A 22,298-nucleotide genomic window follows, 5' to 3' on the forward strand; every position below is an offset into this window, starting at 1 on the left:
GCGTGTGCCTGTGTTTGTGTGTGCGTGCGTGTCTCTATGTGTGTGCGTGCGTGTGCCTGTGTTTGTGTGTGCGTGCGTGTGCCTGTGTTTGTGTGTGCGTGCGTGTGCCTGTGTTTGTGTGTGCGTGCGTGTGCCTGTGTTTGTGTGTGCGTGCGTGTGCCTGTGTTTGTGTGTGCGTGCGTGTGCCTGTGTTTGTGTGTGCGTGCGTGTGCCTGTGTTTGTGTGTGTGTGTGTGTGTGTGTGTGTGTGTGTGTGTGTGTGTGTGTTTGTGTGTGCGTGCGTGTGCCTGTGTTTGTGTGTGCGTGCGTGTGCCTGTGGATGTGTGTGCGTGCTTGTGCCTGTGTTTGTGTGTGCGTGCGAGTGCCTGTGTTTGTGTGTGCGTGCGTGTGCCTGTGTTTGTGTGTGCGTGCGTGTGCCTGTGTTTGTGTGTGCGTGCGTGTGCCTGTGTTTGTGTGTGCGTGCGTGTGCCTGTGTTTGTGTGTGCGTGCGTGTGCCTGCGTTTGTGTGTGCGTGCGTGTGCCTGTGTTTGTGCGTGCGTGCGTGTGCCTGTGTTTGTGTGTGCGTGTGCCTGTATTTGTGTGTGCACGTGCTTGTGTCTGTATGTGCGTGCGTGTGCCTGTGTTTGTGTGTGCGTGCGTTTGCCTGTGTTTGTGTGTGCGTGCGTGTGCCTGTGTTTGTGTGTGCGTGCGTGTGCCTGTGTTTGTATGTGCGTGCGTGTGCCTGTGTTTGTGTGTGCGTGCGTGTGCCTGTGTTTGTATGTGCGTGCCTGTGCCTGTGTTTGTGTGTGCGTGCGTGTGACTGTGTTTGTGTGGGTGTGCGTGTGCCTGTGTTTGCATGTGCGTGCGTGTGCCTGTGTTTGTATGTGCGTGCGTGTGCCTGTGTTTGTATGTGCGTTCGTGTGCCTGTGTTTGTGTGTGCGTGCGTGTGCCTGTGCTTGTGTGTGTGTGCGTGTGCCTGTGTTTGTGTGTGCGTGCGTGTGCCTGTGTTTGTGTTTGCGTGCGTGTGCCTGTGTTTGTGTGTGCGTGCGTGTGCCTGTGTTTGTGTGTGCATGCGTGTGCCTGTTTGTGTGTGCGTGCGTGTGCTTGTGTTTGTGTGTGCGTTCGTGTGCCTGTGTTTGTGTGTGCGTGCGTGTGACTGTGATTGTATGTGCGTTCGTGTGCCTGTGTTTGTGTGTGCGTGCGTGTGCCTGTGTTTGTGTGTGCGTGCGTGTGCCTGTGTTTGTGTGTGCGTGCGCCTGTGTTTGTGTGTGCGTGCGTGTGCCTGTGTTTGTGTGTGCGTGCGTGTGCCTGTGTTTGTGTGTGCGTGCGTGTGCCTGTGTTTGTGTGTGCGTGCGTGTGCCTGTGTTTGTGTGTGCGTGCGTGTGCCTGTGTTTGTGTGTGCGTGCGTGTGCCTGTGTTTGTGTGTGCGTGCGTGTGCCTGTGTTTGTGTGTGCGTGCGTGTGCCTGTGTTTGTGTGTGCGTGCGTGTGCCTGTGTTTGTGTGAGCGTGCGTGTGCCTGTGTTTGTGTGTGCGTACGTGCGCTATTTTTGCAGTCGTATAATTTTTCTCATCCCCCCAAAATATATTCTAGCAAATGAACCACCATTCTTGTAGTAATCTATTAAAAGTCAGAGAAATTTTACACTTGTGTTAAAGTTGAAACTCATCTTTCCAGTTTGTCTAATGAATCTCCAACATCTTTACCTCGTTATCCGATGTCATTACTCAGACGTCTCTGCCTGAACACATTACTCAGATGTCTCTGCCTGAACACATTACCCAGACGTCTCTGCCTGAACGCATTACTCAGACGTCTCTGCCTGAACACATTACCCAGACGTCTCTGCCTGAACGCATTACTCAGACGTCTCTGCCTGAACACATTACCCAGACGTCTCTGCCTGAACACATTACCCAGACGTCTCTGCCTGAACGCATTACTCAGACGTCTCTGCCTGAACGCATTACTCAGACGTCTCTGCCTGAACACATTACCCAGACGTCTCTGCCTGAACGCATTACTCAGACGTCTCTGCCTGAACGCATTACTCAGACGTCTCTGCCTGAACGCATTACTCAGACGTCTCTGCCTGAACACATTACTCAGACGTCTCTGCCTGAGACACATTACGCAGACGTCTGTGCCTGAACACATTACTCAGACGTCTCTGCCTGAGACACATTACCCAGACGTCTGTGCCTGAACACATTACTCAGACGTCTGTGCCTGAACACATTACTCAGACGTCTGTGCCTGAACACATTACTCAGACGTCTGTGCCTGAGACACATTACTCAGACGTCTGTGCCTGAACACATTACTCAGACGTCTGTGCCTGAGACACATTACTCAGACGTCTGTGCCTGAACACATTACTCAGACGTCTGTGCCTGAACACATTACTCAGACGTCTGTGCCTGAACACATTACTCAGACGTCTGTGCCTGAGACACATTACTCAGACGTCTGTGCCTGAACACATTACTCAGACGTCTCTGCCTGAACACATTACTCAGACGTCTCTGCCTGAACACATTACTCAGACGTCTGTGCCTGACGTCTCTGCCTCAACACATTACTCAGACGTCTGTGCCTGAGACACATTACTCAGACGTCTCTGCCTGAACACATTACTCAGACGTCTCTGACTGAACACATTACTCAGACGTCTGTGCCTGAGACACATTACTCAGACGTCTCTGAGACCTGACGTCTGTGCCTGACACATTACTCAGACGTCTCTGCACATTACTCAGAACACATTACTCAGACGTCTGTGCCTAAACACATTACTCAGACGTCTGTGCTTGAGACACATTACTCAGACGTCTCTGCCTGAACACATTACTCAGACGTCTCTGCCTGAACACATTACTCAGACGTCTCTGCCTGAACACATTACTCAGACGTCTCTGCCTGAACACATTACTCAGACGTCTCTGCCTGAACACATTACTCAGACGTCTGTGCCTGAACACATTACTCAGACGTCTGTGCCTGAGACACATTACTCAGACGTCTGTGCCTGAGACACATTACTCAGACCTCTGTGAACCTTACTCAGACGTCTCTGCCTGACACATTACTCAGACGTCTGTGCCTGAACACATTACTCAGACGTCTGTGCCTGAGACACATTACTCAGACGTCTGTGCCTGAGACACATTACTCAGACGTCTGTGCCTAAACACATTACTCAGACGTCTCTGCCTGAACACATTACTCAGACGTCTCTGCCTGAACACATTACTCAGACGTCTCTGCCTGAACACATTACTCAGACGTCTGTGCCTGAACACATTACTCAGACGTCTGTGCTTGAGGCACATTACTCAGACGTCTGTTCCTGAGACACATTACTCAGACGTCTCTGCCTGAACACATTACTCAGACGTCTCTGCCTGAGACACATTACTCAGACGTCTGTGCCTGAGACAATACTCAGACGTCTGTGCCTGAGACACATTACTCAGACGTCTCTGCCTGAACACATTACTCAGACGTCTCTGCCTGAACATATTACTCAGACGTCTCTGCCTGAACACATTACTCAGACGTCTGTGCCTGAGACACATTACTCAGACGTCTGTGCCTGAGACACATTACTCAGACGTCTGTGCCTGAGACACATTACTCAGACGTCTGTGCCTGAGACACATTACTCAGACGTCTGTGCCTGAGGCACATTACTCAGACGTCTGTGCCTGAGACACATTACTCAGACGTCTGTGCCTGAGACACATTACTCAGACGTCTGTGCCTGAGACACATTACTCAGACGTCTGTGCCTGAGACACATTACTCAGACGTCTGTGCCTGAGACACATTACTCAGACGTCTGTGCCTGAACACATTACTCAGACGTCTGTGCCTGAGACACATTACTCAGACGTCTGTGCCTGAGACACATTACTCAGACGTCTGTGCCTGAGACACATTACTCAGACGTCTGTGCCTGAGACACATTACTCAGACGTCTGTGCCTGAGACACATTACTCAGACGTCTGTGCCTGAGACACATTACTCAGACGTCTGTGCCTGAACACATTACTCAGACGTCTGTGCCTGAACACATTACTCAGACGTCTGTGCCTGAGACACATTACTCAGACGTCTGTGCCTGAGACACATTACTCAGACGTCTCTGCCTGAGACACATTACTCAGACGTCTGTGCCTGAGACACATTACTCAGACGTCTGTGCCTGAACACATTACTCAGACGTCTGTGCCTGAGACACATTTCTCAGACGTCTGTGCCTGAACACATTACTCAGACGTCTGTGCCTAAGACACATTACTCAGACGTCTGTGCCTGAACACATTACTCAGACGTCTGTGCCTGAGACACATTACTCAGACGTCTGTGCCTGAGACACATTACTCAGACGTCTGTGCCTGAGACACATTACTCAGACGTCTGTGCCTGAACACATTACTCAGACGTCTGTGCCTGAACACATTACTCAGACGTCTGTGCCTGAGACACATTACTCAGACGTCAGTGCCTGAACACATTACTCAGACGTCTGTGCCTGAGACACATTACTCAGACGTCTGTGCGTGAACACATTACTCAGACGTCTGTGCCTGAGACACATTACTCAGACGTCTGTGCCTGAACACATTACTCAGACGTCTGTGCCTGAACACATTACTCAGACGTCTGTGCCTGAGACACATTACTCAGACGTCTGTGCCTGAGACACATTACTCAGACGTCTGTTCCTGAACACATTGCTCAGACATCTCTGCCTGAACACATTACTCAGACGTCTGTGCGTGAGACACATTACTCAGACGTCTCTGCCTGAACACATTACTCAGACGTCTGTGCCTGAACACATTACTCAGACGTCTGTGCCTGAGACACATTACTCAGACGTCTGTGTCTGAGACACATTACTCAGACGTCTGTGCCTGAACACATTACTCAGACGTCTGTGACTGAGACACATTACTCAGACGTCTCTGCCTGAACACATTACTCAGACGTCTGTGCCTGAGACACATTACTCAGACGTCTGTGCCTGAACACATTACTCAGACGTCTGTGCCTGAGACACATTACTCAGACGTCTGTGTCTGAGACACATTACTCAGACGTCTGTGCCTGAGACACATTACTCAGACGTCTGTGCCTGAACACATTACTCAGACGTCTGTGCCTGAGACACATTACTCAGACGTCTGTGCCTGAGACACATTACTCAGACGTCTGTGCCTGAACACATTACTCAGACGTCTGTGCCTGAGACACATTACTCAGACGTCTGTGCCTGAGACATATTACTCAGACGTCTGTGCCTGAGACACATTACTCAGACGTCTGTGCCTGAGACACATTAGTCAGACGTCTGTGCCTGAACACATTACTCAGACGTCTGTGCCTGAGACACATTACTCAGACGTCTGTGCCTGAGACACATTACTCAGACGTCTGTGCCTGAACACATTACTCAGACGTCTGTGCCTGAACACATTACTCAGACGTCTCTGCCTGAGACACATTACACAGACGTCTGTGCCTGAACACATTACTCAGACGTCTGTGCCTGAACACATTACTCAGACGTCTCTGCCTGAGACACATTACTCAGACGTCTCTGCCTGAGACACATTACTCAGACGTCTGTGCCTGAACACATTACTCAGACGTCTGTGCCTGAACACATTACTCAGACGTCTGTGCCTGAGACACATTACTCAGACGTCTGTGCCTGAGACACATTACTCAGACGTCTGTGTCTGAGACACATTACTCAGACGTCTGTGCCTGAGACACATTACTCAGACGTCTGTGCCTGAGACACATTACTCAGACGTCTGTGCCTGAGACACATTACTCAGACGTCTGTGCCTGAGACACATTACTCAGACGTCTGTGTCTGAGACACATTACTCAGACGTCTGTGCCTGAACACATTACTCAGACGTCTGTGCCTGAGACACATTACTCAGACGTCTGTGTCTGACACATTACTCAGACGTCTGTGCCTGAGACACATTACTCAGACGTCTGTGCCTGAGACACATTACTCAGACGTCTGTGCCTGAGACACATTACTCAGACGTATGTGTCTGAGACACATTACTCAGACGTCTGTGCCTGACACATTACTCAGACGTCTGTGCCTGAGACACATTACTCAGACGTCTGTGCCTGAGACACATTACTCAGACGTCTGTGCCTGAGACACATTACTCAGACGTCTGTGCCTGAGACACATTACTCAGACGTCTGTGCCTGAGACACATTACTCAGACGTCTGTGCCTGAGACACATTACTCAGACGTCTGTGTCTGAGACACATTACTCAGACGTCTGTGCCTGAACACATTACTCAGACGTCTGTGTCTGAGACACATTACTCAGACGTCTGTGCCTGAGACACATTACTCAGACGTCTCTGCCTGAGACACATTACTCAGACGTCTGTGCCTGAGACACATTACTCAGACGTCTGTGCCACATTACTCAGACGTCTGTGCCTGACACATTACTCAGACGTCTGCCTGAACACATTACTCAGACGTCTGTGTCTGACACATTACTCAGACGTCTGTGCCTGAGACACATTACTCAGAAGTCTGTGCCTGAGACACATTACTCAGACGTCAGACGTCTGTGCCTGAGACACAGTACTCAGACGTCTGTGCCTGAGACACAGTACTCAGACGTCTGTGCCTGAGACACATTACTCAGACGTCTGTGTCTGAGACACATTACTCAGACGTCTGTGCCTGAGACACATTACTCAGACGTCTCTGCCTGAACACATTACTCAGACGTCTGTGTCTGAGACACATTACTCAGACGTCTGTGTCTGAGACACATTACTCAGACGTCTGTGTCTGAGACACATTACTCAGACGTCTGTGTCTGAGACACATTACTCAGACGTCTGTGCCTGAACACATTACGCAGACGTCTGTGCCTGAGACACATTACTCAGACGTCTGTGCCTGAGACACATTACTCAGACGTCTGTGCCTGAGACACATTACTCAGACGTCTGTGCCTGAGACATTACTCAGACGTCTGTGCCTGAACACATTACTCAGACGTCTGTGTCTGAGACACATTACTCAGACGTCTGTGTCTGAGACACATTACTCAGACGTCTGTGTCTGAGACACATTACTCAGACGTCTGTGTCTGAGACACATTACTCAGACGTCTGTGCATGAGACACATTACTCAGACGTCTGTGCATGAGACACATTACTCAGACGTCTCTGCCTGAACACATTACTCAGACGTCTGTGTCTGAGACACATTACTCAGACGTCTGTGTCTGAGACACATTACTCAGACGTCTGTGTCTGAGACACATTACTCAGACGTCTGTGTCTGAGACACATTACTCAGACGTCTGTGTCTGAGACACATTACTCAGACGTCTGTGTCTGAGACACATTACTCAGACGTCTGTGTCTGAGACACATTACTCAGACGTCTGTGTCTGAGACACATTACTCAGACGTCTGTGCCTGAGACACATTACTCAGACGTCTGTGCCTGAGACACATTACTCAGACGTCTGTGCCTGAGTAACATTACTCAGACGTCTGTGCCTGAGACACATTACTCAGACGTCTGTGCCTGAGACACATTACTCAGACGTCTGTGCCTGAGACACATTACTCAGACGTCTGTGCCTGAGACACATTACTCAGACGTCTGTGCCTGAGACACATTACTCAGACGTCTGTGCCTGAGACACATTGCTCAGACGTCTGTGCCTGAGACACATTACCCAGACGTCTGTGCCTGAGACACATTACTCAGACGTCTGTGTCTGAGACACAATACTCAGACGTCTGTGCCTGAGACACATTACCCAGACGTCTGTGCCTGAGACACATTACTCAGACGTCTGTGCCTGAGACACATTACTCAGACGTCTGTGTCTGAGACACAATACTCAGACGTCTGTGCCTGAGACACATTACCCAGACGTCTGTGCCTGAGACACATTACTCAGACGTCTGTGCCTGAGACACATTACTCAGACGTCTGTGTCTGAGACACATTACTCAGACGTCTGTGCCTGAGACACATTACTCAGACGTCTGTGCCTGAGACACATTACTCAGACGTCTGTGCCTGAGACACATTACTCAGACGTCTGTGCCTGAGACACATTACTCAGACGTCTCTGCCTGAGACACATTACTGAGACGTCTCTGCCTGAGACACATTACTCAGACGTCTGTGCCTGAGACACATTACTCAGACGTCTGTGCCTGAGACACATTACTCAGACGTCTGTCCCTGAGACACATTACTCAGACGTCTCTGCCTGAACACATTACTCAGACGTCTGTGCCTGAGACACATTACTCAGACGTCTGTGTCTGAGACACATTACTCAGACGTCTGTGCCTGAGACACATTACTCAGACGTCTCTGCCTGAGACACATTACTCAGACGTCTGTGCCTGAGACACATTACTCAGACGTCTGTGCCTGAGACACATTACTCAGACGTCTGTGCCTGAGACACATTACTCAGACGTCTGTGCCTGAGACACATTACTCAGACGTCTGTGCCTGAGACACATTACTCAGACGTCTGTGCCTGAGACACATTACTCAGACGTCTGTGCCTGAGACACATTACTCAGACGTCTGTGCCTGAGACACATTACTCAGACGTCTGTGCCTGAGACACATTACTCAGACGTCTGTGCCTGAGACACATTACTCAGACGTCTGTGCCTGAACACATTACTCAGACGTCTGTGCCTGAGACACATTACTCAGACGTCTGTGTCTGAGACACATTACTCAGACGTCTGTGCCTGAGACACATTACTCAGACGTCTGTGCCTGAGACACATTACTCAGACGTCTGTGCCTGAGACACATTACTCAGACGTCTGTGCCTGAGACACATTACTCAGACGTCTGTGCCTGAGACACATTACTCAGACGTCTGTGCCTGAGACACATTACTCAGACGTCTGTGCCTGAGACACATTACTCAGACGTCTGTGCCTGAGACACATTACTCAGACGTCTGTGCCTGAGACACATTACTCAGACGTCTGTGCCTGAGACACATTACTCAGACGTCTGTGCCTGAGACACATTACTCAGACGTCTGTGCCTGAGACACATTACTCAGACGTCTGTGCCTGAGACACATTACTCAGACGTCTGTGCCTGAGACACATTACTCAGACGTCTGTGCCTGAGACACATTACTCAGACGTCTGTGCCTGAGACACATTACTCAGACGTCTGTGCCTGAGACACATTACTCAGACGTCTGTGCCTGAGACACATTACTCAGACGTCTGTGCCTGAGACACATTACTCAGACGTCTGTGCCTGAGACACATTACTCAGACGTCTGTGCCTGAGACACATTACTCAGACGTCTGTGCCTGAGACACATTACTCAGACGTCTGTGCCTGAGACACATTACTCAGACGTCTGTGCCTGAGACACATTACTCAGACGTCTGTGCCTGACGTCTGTGCCTGACACATTACTCAGACGTCTGTGCCTGAGACACATTACTCAGACGTCTGTGAGACACTGACGACACATTACTCAGACGTCTGTGCCTGAGACACATTACTCAGACGTCTGTGCCTGAGACACATTACTCAGACGTCTGTGCCTGAGACACATTACTCAGACGTCTGTGCCTGAGACACATTACTCAGACGTCTGTGCCTGAGACACATTACTCAGACGTCTGTGCCTGAGACACATTACTCAGACGTCTGTGCCTGAGACACATTACTCAGACGTCTGTGCCTGAGACACATTACTCAGACGTCTGTGCCTGAGACACATTACTCAGACGTCTGTGCCTGAGACACATTACTCAGACGTCTGTGCCTGAGACACATTACTCAGACGTCTGTGCCTGAGACACATTACTCAGACGTCTCTGCCTGAGACACATTACTCAGACGTCTGTGCCTGAGACACATTACTCAGACGTCTGTGCCTGAGACACATTACTCAGACGTCTGTGCCTGAGACACATTACTCAGACGTCTCTGCCTGAGACGTCTGTGCCTGAGACACATTACTCAGACGTCTGTGCCTGAGACACATTACTCAGACGTCTGTGCCTGAGACACATTACTCAGACGTCTGTGCCTGAGACACATTACTCAGACGTCTGTGCCTGAGACACATTACTCAGACGTCTGTGCCTGAGACACATTACTCAGACGTCTGTGCCTGAGACACATTACTCAGACGTCTGTGCCTGAGACACATTACTCAGACGTCTGTGCCTGAGACACATTACTCAGACGTCTGTGCCTGAGACACATTACTCAGACGTCTGTGCCTGAGACACATTACTCAGACGTCTGTGCCTGAGACACATTACTCAGACGTCTGTGCCTGAGACACATTACTCAGACGTCTGTGCCTGAACACATTACTCAGACGTCTGTGCCTGAGACACATTACTCAGACGTCTGTGCCTGAGACACATTACTCAGACGTCTGTGCCTGAGACACATTACTCAGACGTCTCTGCCTGAACACATTACACAGACGTCTCTGCCTGAGACACATTACTCAGACGTCTCTGCCTGAACACATTACTCAGACGTCTGTGCCTGGACACATTACTCAGACGTCTCTGCCTGAGACACATTACTCAGACGTCTGTGCCTGAGACACATTACTCAGACGTCTCTGCCTGAGACACATTACTCAGACGTCTGTGCCTGAGACACATTACTCAGACGTCTGTGCCTGAGACACATTACTCAGACGTCTCTGCCTGAGACACATTACTCAGACGTCTGTGCCTGAGACACATTACTCAGACGTCTGTGCCTGAACACATTACTCAGACGTCTGTGCCTGAACATATTACCCAGACGTCTGTGCCTGAACACATTACTCAGACGTCTGTGCCTGAACACATTACTCAGACGTCTGTGCCTGAACACATTACTCAGACGTCTGTGCCTGAGACACATTACTCAGACGTCTGTGCCTGAGACACATTACTCAGACGTCTGTGCCTGAGACACATTACTCAGACGTCTGTGCCTGAGACACATTACTCAGACGTCTGTGCCTGAGACACATTACTCAGACGTCTGTGCCTGAGACACATTACTCAGACGTCTGTGCCTGAGACACATTACTCAGACGTCTGTGCCTGAGACACATTACTCAGACGTCTGTGCCTGAGACACATTACTCAGACGTCTGTGCCTGAGACACATTACTCAGACGTCTGTGCCTGAGACACATTACTCAGACGTCTGTGCCTGAGACACATTACTCAGACGTCTGTGCCTGAGACACATTGACGTCTGTGCCTGAGACACATTACTCAGACGTCTGTGCCTGAGACACATTACTCAGACGTCTGTGCCTGAGACACATTACTCAGACGTCTGTGTCTGAGACACATTACTCAGACGTCTGTGCCTGACGTCTGTGCCTGACACATTACTCAGACGTCTGTGCCTGAGACACATTACTCAGACGTCTGTGCCTGAGACACATTACTCAGACGTCTGTGCCTGAGACACATTACTCAGACGTCTGTGCCTGAGACGTCTCTGCCTGACACATTACTCAGACGTCTGTGCCTGAGACACATTACTCAGACGTCTGTGCCTGAACACATTACTCAGACGTCTGTGCCTGAGACACATTACTCAGACGTCTGTGCCTGAGACACATTACTCAGACGTCTGTGCCTGAACACATTACTCAGACACATTACTCAGACGTCTCTGCCTGAGACACATTACTCAGACGTCTGTGCCTGACGTCTGTGCCTGACACATTACTCAGACGTCTGTGCCTGAGACACATTACTCAGACGTCTGTGCCTGTGCCTGAGACACATTACTCAGACGTCTGTGCCTGGACACATTACTCAGACGTCTCTGCCTGAGACACATTACTCAGACGTCTGTGCCTGAGACACATTACTCAGACGTCTGTGCCTGAGACACATTACTCAGACGTCTGTGCCTGAGACACATTACTCAGACGTCTCTGCCTGAGACACATTACTCAGACGTCTGTGCCTGAGACACATTACTCAGACGTCTGTGCCTGAGACACATTACTCAGACGTCTGTGCCTGAGACACATTACTCAGACGTCTGTGCCTGAGACACATTACTCAGACGTCTGTGCCTGAGACACATTACTCAGACGTCTGTGCCTGAGACACATTACTCAGACGTCTGTGCCTGAGACACATTACTCAGACGTCTGTGCCTGAGACACATTACTCAGACGTCTGTGCCTGAGACACATTACTCAGACGTCTGTGCCTGAGACACATTACTCAGACGTCTGTGCCTGAGACACATTACTCAGACGTCTGTGCCTGAGACACATTACTCAGACGTCTGTGCCTGAGACACATTACTCAGACGTCTGTGCCTGAGACACATTACTCAGACGTCTGTGCCTGAGACACATTACTCAGACGTCTGTGCCTGAGACACATTACTCAGACGTCTGTGCCTGAGACACATTACTCAGACGTCTGTGCCTGAGACACATTACTCAGACGTCTGTGCCTGAGACACATTACTCAGACGTCTGTGCCTGAGACACATTACTCAGACGTCTGTGCCTGAGACACATTACTCAGACGTCTGTGCCTGAGACACATTACTCAGACGTCTGTGCCTGAGACACATTACTCAGACGTCTGTGCCTGAGACACATTACTCAGACGTCTGTGCCTGAGACACATTACTCAGACGTCTGTGCCTGAGACACATTACTCAGACGTCTGTGCCTGAGACACATTACTCAGACGTCTGTGCCTGAGACACATTACTCAGACGTCTGTGCCTGAGACACATTACTCAGACGTCTGTGCCTGAGACACATTACTCAGACGTCTGTGCCTGAGACACATTACTCAGACGTCTGTGCCTGAGACACATTACTCAGACGTCTGTGCCTGAGACACATTGACGTCTGTGCCTGAGACACATTACTCAGACGTCTGTGCCTGAGACACATTACTCAGACGTCTGTGCCTGAGACACATTACTCAGACGTCTGCCTGAGACACATTACTCAGACGTCTGTGCCTGAGACACATTACTCAGACGTCTGTGCCTGAGACACATTACTTAGACGTCTCCGCCTGAGACACATTACTCAGACGTCTGTGCCTGAACACATTACTCAGACGTCTGTGCCTGAGACATTACTCAGACGTCTCTGCCTGAGACACATTACTCAGACGTCTGTGCCTGGACACATTACTCAGACGTCTCTGCCTGAGACACATTACTCAGACGTCTGTGCCTGAGACACATTACTCAGACGTCTGTGCCTGGACACATTACTCAGGCGTCTGTGCCTGAGACACATTACTCAGACGTCTGTGCCTGAGACACATTACTCAGACGTCTGTGCCTGAGACACATTACTCAGACGTCTGTGCCTGAGACACATTACTCAGACGTCTGTGCCTGAGACACATTACTCAGTCGTCTGTGCCTGAGACACATTACTCTCAGACGTCTGTGCCTGAGACACATTACTCAGACGTCTGTGCCTGACGTCTGTGCCTGACACATTACTCAGACGTCTGTGCCTGAGACGTCTGTGTCTGACACATTACTCAGACGTCTGTGCCTGAGACACATTACTCAGACGTCTGTGCCACATGACTCAGACGTCTGTGCCTGAGACACATTACTCAGACGTCTGTGCCTGAGACACATTACTCAGACGTCTGTGCCTGAGACACATTACTCAGACGTCTGTGCCTGAGACACATTACTCAGACGTCTGTGCCTGAGACACATTACTCAGACGTCTGTGCCTGAGACACATTACTCAGACGTCTGTGCCTGACGTCTGTGCCTGACACATTACTCAGACGTCTGTGCCTGAGACACATTACTCAGACGTCTGTGCCTGAGACACATTACTCAGACGTCTGTGCCTGAGACACATTACTCAGACGTCTGTGCCTGAGACACATTACTCAGACGTCTGAGACACATGCCTGAGACACATTACTCAGACGTCTGTGCCTGAGACACATTACTCAGACGTCTGTGCCTGAGACACATTACTCAGACGTCTGTGCCTGAGACACATTACTCAGACGTCTGTGCCTGAGACACATTACTCAGACGTCTGTGCCTGAGACACATTACTCAGACGTCTGTGCCTGAGACACATTACTCAGACGTCTGTGCCTGAGACACATTACTCAGACGTCTGTGCCTGACGACACATTACTCAGACGTCTGTGCCTGAGACACATTACTCAGACGTCTGTGCCTGACGTCTGTGCCTGACACATTACTCAGACGTCTGTGCCTGAGACACATTACTCAGACGTCTGTGCCTGAGACACATTACTCAGACGTCTGTGCCTGAGACACATTACTCAGACGTCTGTGCCTGAGACACATTACTCAGACGTCTGTGCCTGAGACACATTACTCAGACGTCTGTGCCTGAACACATTACTCAGACGTCTGTGCCTGAGACACATTACTCAGACGTCTGTGCCTGAACACATTACTCAGACGTCTGTGCCTGAGACACATTACTCAGACGTCTGTGCCTGAGACACATTACTCAGACGTCTGTGTCTGAGACACATTACTCAGACGTCTGTGTCTGAGACACATTACTCAGACGTCTGTGTCTGAGACACATTACTCAGACGTCTGTGCCTGAGACACATTACTCAGACGTCTGTGCCTGAGACACATTACTCAGACGTCTGTGCCTGAACACATTACTCAGACGTCTGTGCCTGAACACATTACTCAGACGTCTGTGTCTGAGACACATTACTCAGACGTCTGTGCCTGAGACACATTACTCAGACGTCTGTGTTTGAACACATTACTCAGACGTCTGTGCCTGAGACACATTACTCAGACGTCTGTGCCTGAGACACATTACTCAGACGTCTGTACCTGAGACACATTACTCAGACGTCTGTACCTGAGACACATTACTCAGACGTCTGTACCTGAGACACATTACTCAGACGTCTGTGCCTGAGACACATTACTCAGACGTCTGTGCCTGAGACACATTACTCAGACGTCTGTACCTGAGACACATTACTCAGACGTCTGTACCTGAGACACATTACTCAGACGTCTGTGCCTGAGACACATTACTCAGACGTCTGTGCCTGAGACACATTACTCAGACGTCTGTGCCTGAGACACATTACTCAGACGTCTGTGCCTGAGACACATTACTCAGACGTCTGTGCCTGAGACACATTACTCAGACGTCTGTGTCTGAGACACATTACTCAGACGTCTGTGCCTGAGACACATTACTCAGACGTCTGTGCCTGAGACACATTACTCAGACGTCTGTGCCTGAGACACAGTACTCAGACGTCTGTGCCTGAGACACATTACTGCTCGTATATCCCAGTGATGTGTCGAGAAAATATATCTTCAAAATAATCACATTCAAAATGTAGATATATTTTAAATGTAGAACACACACACAGACACACACACACACACACACACACACACACACACACACACACACACACACTCACACACTCACACACTCACACACTCACACACACACACACACTCACACACACACACACTCACACACGCACACGCACACGCACACGCACACTCACACACAGATAGATAGAGATAGATAGATAGATAGAGAGAGAGAGAGAGAGAGAGAGAGAGAGAGAGAGAGAGAGAGAGAGAGAGAGAGAACATCAGAGAGACTTAGATTAAGACTCCACTAAAGGTTACTTCTTATTGTTGTTGTTGAACAATGGCTTCAGTGAACCTTGAAAAAGTGAGGTGAGGGAGCCGCTGGGGGAGGTGCAATACTTGATGAATGAGGACGTGGGAGGTGCAGTGCCTCCAGGGGAAGAGAAAGATGAGGCGAAGATCAAGTACTGTGTGTGTGTACTCACCTATTTGTGGTTGCAGAGGTCGAGACTCAGACGAGGAGAAGATAAAGTAGTGTGTGTGTGTGTGTGTGTGTGTGTGTGTGTGTGTGTGTGTGTGTGTGTGTGTGTGTGTGTGTGTGTGTGTGTGGAAGATAAGGAAGGAATATGATAATGAGAGTAAATGAACCACGGCAACAGATCTGGAGACTATAACGCCACCAGAGAGTTGCAGGATGAATGTTGTAACCTAAGAACCATATCGAGTCATAACTACGTAGATATTGATATTTACATTCATATGAAAGTGCTTAACTCGTAAAGATCTATGGAATAGTAGACAGTAAGATTTGATCCAAGGAAAAAAAAAAGAGTATTTCCAGTTCTTTTAATCACAATTCCTTGACCAGCATAAAGGTTCCTTCACGACGACACCATTACGTTCTGAAAGACTTCATCGATAACGGTAAGAAACTCGTCATCACCGCGGACGAAGTAGGTGAGACAGTCATTCTCAACACAGCAGTTTATGACGTTAGCATTCATGACCTTAAAGACTGTCATGCATCTGAATCTATACGGAGGTTTGAGGCGACCAAGGTATTTCTCAGCCAGGACCTCTCCATACAGAAGGGAAGACTCTATTGTACCCCTTACCCAGCAACTAAAGACCAGCCAGGCTTTACCGGTTACCAGAAGACCAATATAGCCAACATCCTTATTCAGGTATCTACAGTATCCCTCACATACTGGCAGGGATACTCGTGGAACACCTGTCCAAACTACAGGTTACCACCAGTCAGCCATATCTGACGCACCCTGGTGACCTCATCAATCTATGAAAGATATCAACATCAAGAACAAACGCCTAACCAATTTCTACATGAAATCTTTCGTCACTCATATACCACACTGATCATCACACTACTACGCAACATCTTAGCCAGCAACATCGTATTCAGCAACATCGTAGCCAGCAACACTTCCAGAGCAGTAGTCAAGATGACATTCACCACAGCAACAAGCTATACAGCTAACATTAAGAACTTGGTCACCAAAGGTTAAACAGAAAAGTCGAGGTTAGAGCCAGTCTATACAGAAACCCTCGCAGCGTGTGTAATAAAGTATACACAAGAGAGATATCTAGAGTCCTGGAGCAATGAATTAAAGAACGTAAGTTTCCGTGCAGCCCTGACAATCACAGCAACGCATGTGTAATGTATCACAGTCCACACACAGGTGGTGTTGTTCAGAAACGGCCATGAGGAAAATATCTAACAGTCATGAAAAAACTCTGTTGAATTCATCATCTCTTGTGAATTGACAAAGATGATTTTTACCTCAGCAAAGCACTGCAGTCTGATGGCAACGTGGCCCTGCCCACGTACCACACAATACCCTGACCTTACCTGACCTCTCTCTCTTTGCTTCGCCTGACCTTTCTCCACACACAATTTAAGATCTATTTACAGTAAGCTCTGTATAAGATTGACAAAACCACCAGTGGACGAAGCGTCTTCTGAATAAAATTTCCTAAGTATTAAATATATGTCTTTTACCCTCGAAATTTCATACAGAATTTTCAGAACAAAAATTTTCTCAAATAAATCCATCTTAAAGAGAAGCTAGAATTATTTTTAGCAAGCCTCCGGGTCCTTCGATCGATCCCTAACATTTCTAACAAATTTGATGAAATTTTGCATCCTTGTAACAAATTTAACTCTTGGAAGTAAGACCAAGATTTCTTACAAAAATGCAACGAATTTTCATATTTATTACAAAATTTACATCTCTGATGAAATCTACTGAGACTTAATATTCACAAGGGCGAGGGAGAACAGGAAGACTTCCGGTGTTGTACCTGATAGGCGGAAAATAACGAATGCGATAACAATGTACAAAGTAGTTAGATACGACCTTAGCCTCGAATTATAGGTCAATTAGCCTAACCTCCAGTGTAGGAAAACTGATAAGATTAATAATTACAGAAGCAGGTCGAAGCTACCTTGAAAGATATAAATTGCTCAAAGAGTCTCGGCACAGGTTTACGAAGGAGCGTTCCTGCCTTAAGTACTTACATTTTCACTAAGGTTTTTGAGGCGGTAGATCATGATAATCCAACCATTATTTTGTATACAGGTTTCTGTAAGACCTTTGATAGAGTTACACACAAGAGACTGACAAGAACACATGGAACAGGAGAGAAAATTTTCTTCAAGATTCATAAACAACAGAGAGTGTGTATAAATAAAGAAAAATCGAAGTGGGGATGCGTCACGAATGGTGTTCCACAAGGGTCAGTACTGAACCCTTTGTTGTTTACAGTATACGTAAACGATAAACGACATAGATTAGGGAATAAATAGCTACATCAGCAATAAATTTTAATGAGGGCTTAGAAGTTTTGGTTAGCAGTAATATAAAGTCTGGAGACAACATTGTTTGCAATAAAACTAAGAGAATTCTTCGCGGCGTATCAAAAAAAAAAAAGAATAAAAAATTGGGATTATTCTTCAGCTTCGTATACCCTTGGTAAGGCCTCGTTTAGAGTATGTTGTACAGTTCTAGTCTCCATAATACACAATAAACATAAATACGCTGGAAAACTTACCGTAAATGATAATGAAGTTGATCCCATGCATCATGAATCTCCCCTACAAGGATAGAAAGACGCAGAATTAGTGGGGACATGACTGAAGTATAGAGGTGGGAAACAGAAATAAATAAAGGGGATACAAATAATTTGCTGAAAAAATCTTACCAAGAGAGGAATAGGTTCAAGTTGGAAAAATTTAGGTTAAGAAAGAATATAGGAAAGCGCTAGTTTGGCAATTGAGACGTATATGAGTGAAACAAACTCCCGAGTATATGAGTGGAACAAACTCGCGAGTATATGAGTGGAACAAACTCCCGAGTATATGAGTGGAACAAACCCCCGAGTATATGAGTGAAACAAACTCCCGAGTATATGAGTGGAACAAACTCCCGAGTATATGAGTGGAACAAACTCCCGAGTATATGAGTGAAACAAACTCCCGAGTATATGAGTGGAACAAACTCCCGAGTATATGAGTGGAACAAACTCCAGAGTATATGAGTGGAACAAACTCCCGAGTATATGAGTGAAACAAACTCCCGGGTATATGAGTGGAACAAACTCCCGAGTATATGAGTGGAACAAACTCCCGAGTATATGAGTGAAACAAACTCCCGAGTATATGAGTGGAACAAACTCCCGAGTATATGAGTGGAACAAACTCCCGAGTATATGAGTGGAACAAACTCCCGAGTATATGAGTGAAACAAACTCCCGAGTATATGAGTGGAACAAACTCCCGAGTATATGAGTGAAACAAACTCCCGAGTATATGAGTGAAACAAACTCCAGAGTATATGAGTGAAACAAACTCCCGAGTATATGAGTGAAACAAACTCCCGGGTATATGAGTGGAACAAACTCCCGAGTATATGAGTGAAACAAACTCCCGAGTATATGAGTGGAACAAACTCCAGAGTATATGAGTGAAACAAACTCCCGAGTATATGAGTGAAACAAACTCCCGAGTGTATGAGTGAAACAAACTCCCGAGTGTATGAGTGAAACAAACTCCCGAGTGTATGAGTGAAACAAACTCCCGAGTGTATGAGTGAAACAAACTCCCGAGTGTATGAGTGAAACAAACTCCCGAGTATATGAGTGAAACAAACTCCCGAGTATATGAGTGAAACAAACTCCCGAGTGTATGAGTGAAACAAACTCCCGAGTGTATGAGTGAAACAAACTCCCGAGTGTATGAGTGAAACAAACTCCCGAGTGTATGAGTGAAACAAACTCCCGAGTATATGAGTGAAACAAACTCCCGAGTGTATGAGTGAAACAAACTCCCGAGTGTATGAGTGAAACAAACTCCCGAGTATATGAGTGGAACAAACTCCCGAGTATATGAGTGGAACAAACTCCCGAGTGTATGAATGGAACAAACTCCAAAGGATATGAGTGGAACAAACTCCAGAGTACACGAGTGGAACAAACTCCCGAGTATATGAGTGGAACAAACTCCCGAGTATATGAGTGGAACAAACTCCCGAGTATATGAGTGGAACAAACTCCCGAGTATATGAGTGGAACAAACTCCAGAGTATATGAGTGGAACAAACTCCAGAGTATATGAGTGGAACAAACTCCAGAGCATACGAGTGGAACAAACTCCAGAGTATATGAGTGGAACAAACTCCCGAGTATATGAGTAGAACAAACTCCAGAGTATATGAGTGGAACAAACTCCCGAGTATATGAGTGGAACAAACTCCCGAGTATATGACTGGAATAAACTGCCGAGTATATGAGTGGAACAAACTCCCGAGTATATGAGTGGAACAAACTCCCGAGTGTATGAGTGGAACAAACTCCCGAGTATATGAGTGGAAGAAACTCCCGAGTATATGAGTGGAACAAACTCCCGAGTGTATGAATGGAACAAACTAAAAGGGTATGAGTGGAACAAACTCCAGAGTACACGAGTGGAACAAACTCCCGAGTATATGAGTGGAACAAACTCCCGAGTATATGAGTGGAACAAACTCCAGAGTATATGAGTGGAACAAACTCCCGTGTATGTGAGTGGAACAAACTCCAGAGTATATGAGTGGAACAAACTCCAGAGCATACGAGTGGAACAAACTCCAGAGTATATGAGTGGAACAAACTCCCGAGTATATGAGTGGAACAAACTCCAGAGTATATGAGTGGAACAAACTCCAGAGTATATGAGTGGAACAAACTCCAGAGTATATGAGTGGAACAAACTCCCGAGTATATGAGTGGAACAAACTCCAGAGTATATGAGTGGAACAACCTTCAAAGTATATGAGTGGAACAAACTCCAGAGTATATGAGTGGAACAAACTCCAGAGTATACGAGTGGAACAAACTCCCGAGTATATGAGTGGAACAAACTCCCGAGTATATGAGTGGAACAAACTCCCGAGTATATGAGTGGAACAAACTCCCGAGTATATGAATGGAACAAACTCCAAAGTATGAGTGGAACAAACTCCAGAGTATATGAGTGGAACAAACTCCAGAGTACACGAGTGGAACAAACTCCTGAATATATGAGTGGAACAAACTCCCGAGTATATGAGTGGAACAAACTCCCGAGTATATGAGTGGAACAAACTCCCGAGTATATGAGTGGAACAAACTCCCGAGTATATGAGTGGAACAAACTCCCGAGTATATGAGTGGAACAAACTCCCGAGTATATGAGCGGAACAAACTCCAGAGTATACGAGTGGAACAAACTCCAGAGTATACGAGTGGAACAAACTCCAGAGTATACGAGTGGAACAAACTCCAGAGTATACGAGTGGAACAAACTCCAGAGTATACGAGTGGAACAAACTCCAGAGTATACGAGTGGAACAAACTCCAGAGTATACGAGTGGAACAAACTCCAGAGTATACGAGTGGAACAAACTCCAGAGTATATGAGTGGAACAAACTCCAGAGTATACGAGTGGAACAAACTCCAGAGCATACGAGTGGAACAAACTCCAGAGTATGTGAGTGGAACAAACTCCAGAGTATACGAGTGGAACAAACTCCAGAGTATACGAGTGGAACAAACTCCAGAGTATACGAGTGGAACAAACTCCAGAGTATACGAGTAAACTCCAGAGTATACGAGTGGAACTCCAGAGTATACGAGTGGAACAAACTCCTGAGTATACGAGTGGAACAAACTCCAGAGTATACGAGTGGAACAAACTCCATATTATACGAGTGGAACAAACTCCAGAGTATATGAGTGGAACAAACTCCAGAGTATATGAGTGGAACAAACTCCAGAGTATACGAGTGGAACAAACTCCAGAGTAGCGTCATTGATGCAAGAGCTCTGTGCAGCTTTAAAAATAGATTGGTCAAATACATGAGTAGGTGTAAGGTGGATGTGAATTGGACCTGCCTAGCATGGGCCAGTAGACTTGTTGCAGAAAAACAAGAGATGTCTTGATAGTGATGAACGACTCCAGAGGCAAGAATTTAGTCTTCCCTTCCTTGTCTCAGCTCTTGTTTACCTTCCCGTCTCCAAACAATGAAAGGCTCCCGACAGGTTTCAGGCTTCCGAAGATTACCGACTGTAAACATTACTAATGAATAATAAAGCTCTAACTGAGCGAATATTAATAATAAAGCTCTAACTGAGCGAATATTAATAATAAAGCTCTCCTTGAGCGAAACATCTTTTATAATAAAGCCTTAAAAACTTCAGGGAGCGGGTGAGGTTCGGACCCACAGCAAGTGTATCCTAAAACTCTCAGGCCGGTGCGTTAACCACTCGGCCACCTACCTAAACTAAGATTCCTCCAACTAGGTATATTAACATACATCATAAGGAGGATAGTATGGGCCACTACTG

Source organism: Cherax quadricarinatus, chromosome 17 (assembly GCF_038502225.1).
Source record: "Cherax quadricarinatus isolate ZL_2023a chromosome 17, ASM3850222v1, whole genome shotgun sequence".
NCBI lineage: Eukaryota > Metazoa > Arthropoda > Malacostraca > Decapoda > Parastacidae > Cherax > Cherax quadricarinatus.